At 56.2% G+C, this 1,917-nt stretch overlaps 1 pseudogene; it reads right to left on the bottom strand.

Annotated features, from left to right (window-relative positions):
• Positions 1 to 346: 346 nt before the first annotated feature.
• On the bottom strand, positions 347 to 1,638 carry LOC124662411 (annotated as a pseudogene).
• Positions 1,639 to 1,917: the final 279 nt, after the last annotated feature.

The raw sequence follows: 1,917 nt of genomic DNA on the forward strand, positions 1-1,917 counted from the left end.
ATGCTATAAAAATCTTGTTGCATAATAGCCTTGTAGTACAAAACATGTAAAAGGTCAGACCTCATGGATAATTCTTTTGATACGATCAAACACTTCATCTTTCCATAGAATTTAACTAGCCATGACATCTCAATCATATGCTTCTTATTCTTATAATTTTTCTATCCTATGATGAAGTTGCTTAAGCCCTCACTGTATGATCCATGATACTACGCGAAGTGACCCCATTTTATTCTTCTTACCAGAATGCAACATCGAAAATGAACCTAATTTGATCAGGGGAGAAACCAGAGAGCTAGATCATACTCCCACGCAGGCACGGAGCAGAAATTTGTAACGAGTCACGCTACGCAGGCATGGGAAACTTGAGAAAGTTGAAGTTGCTGCACGTCGTATGCTTGGCATAGAGCAGCGAGCTGAACCCGAGGCGCTGATTCTCCACGTCGAACACCAGCAGGTTGTTCTCCATCTGGAACCCTCCGATCACCACCGCTGGCGCCTCCTTGGGGCCGCCGCCGTACCCGTATTGCTTGTTCTCCTCCCTCATCTCCACGAACGCGAGGCAGACCGTGTTGTCGTTCACCCTTGCCATGGTGTTGCCGCCGAACAATGTCCAGTTCTTGCCGCCCTCCAGCATCAGGTCGATCTGCGGCACGGCGTAGCCCATCCGCATCTGCCTCAGCTGCGTGGAGTTGTAGCACAGCTCGAACGGCGGCGTCTCCGGCTTGATCCGTGCCATCTCTGACGTGGCCTGGTCGAACGCCGTGATGAACGCGCGGTAGACGTCTGACCGGAGCGCCGTGTACGGGATCGTGGAGGAAAGCGCGATGAGTAGCGGCGCCGCCCCATAGCCGTCGAGCGGAACTTGGATCTGGTTCACGGCAATGCCCTTGTCCGCCGAGATGTAGTAGCCGGTGGACTTGCCATGCTTGCGGAGCGGCGTGTCACCGGCCAGCGTCGCGAAGAGGTCCGGGGTCCCTGGCGGGAGTAGGAAGAGCGGGCCGCCGCCGAAGATGGCCACGCCGTTGCTGACAGCGCTCGGGAGGCAGAGCGCGAACTTGTTGGGCACCTTCTGCGTATCCGCGATCTGCGCGGGGAGCGCGAGCGCGGAGCTCGCGAGCCCCACGACACCAACGTTGTTCCACGGCAGCCCCGTTAACAAGGATTCCGGCGCGCAGGACGTTGATACCATGAATGACACCGTGTAAATAGGGTTCCACCCGTCGGTGGCGTTGACGGAGGTGGTGAACTCCGTCATGTCGTCCGACGCTGTGTCGCCGGTGACGGGGTTGTACGGGTGGGCGGTGCACTTGCAGCGGCGGGGATTGTCGGCGTCAGGCCTGCCGTAGCCGGTCTGCGGGCAGTTGGGCGGGTGGAAGCGGTGCGCTTGCATGCACGCGGGGCTGGTGCACCCCAGCGCGACGTAGCCATCTAGATGATGGGGCCGGAGAGGTCGAGGACGAGGTGGTTGGTGATTTGGTCGTTCTCGGCGACGGGGGCGCTGACGCTGTACAGCAAGGTGTCCGCGTCCTTGGTGATGGGAATGACCAGTGGCATCCCGCCGTCGCCGGCCACCGTGCACGCCAGCGCGCCGAGCAAGACGGCGATGAGCAGGAGAAGGGGTTTGAGTTGCCACATCTCGGCCATTGCTTAGAGCAGCTAGCTAGGCTGTGAGATTGATAGAGAGCTAGTTCTGTCGGTTTATGTAGAGTGGAGAGGGGAGATCTGATGGGTTGGCATGAGCGAGTGATGATGTTTGCGGCATACGTCAGTGACGATGTTTGCTTAAAGATTCTCATTTGCTGTTTTCTACTACCTCTATACCATATTAGTTGTCACTAATTCAGACATACCTAGACATATTTAAATATAGTACTCCCTCCGTCACAAAATGTAAGGCGTCTAAGGATTGGTCAA

Source organism: Lolium rigidum, chromosome 6, assembly GCF_022539505.1.
Source record: "Lolium rigidum isolate FL_2022 chromosome 6, APGP_CSIRO_Lrig_0.1, whole genome shotgun sequence".
NCBI classification, from domain to species: domain Eukaryota; kingdom Viridiplantae; phylum Streptophyta; class Magnoliopsida; order Poales; family Poaceae; genus Lolium; species Lolium rigidum.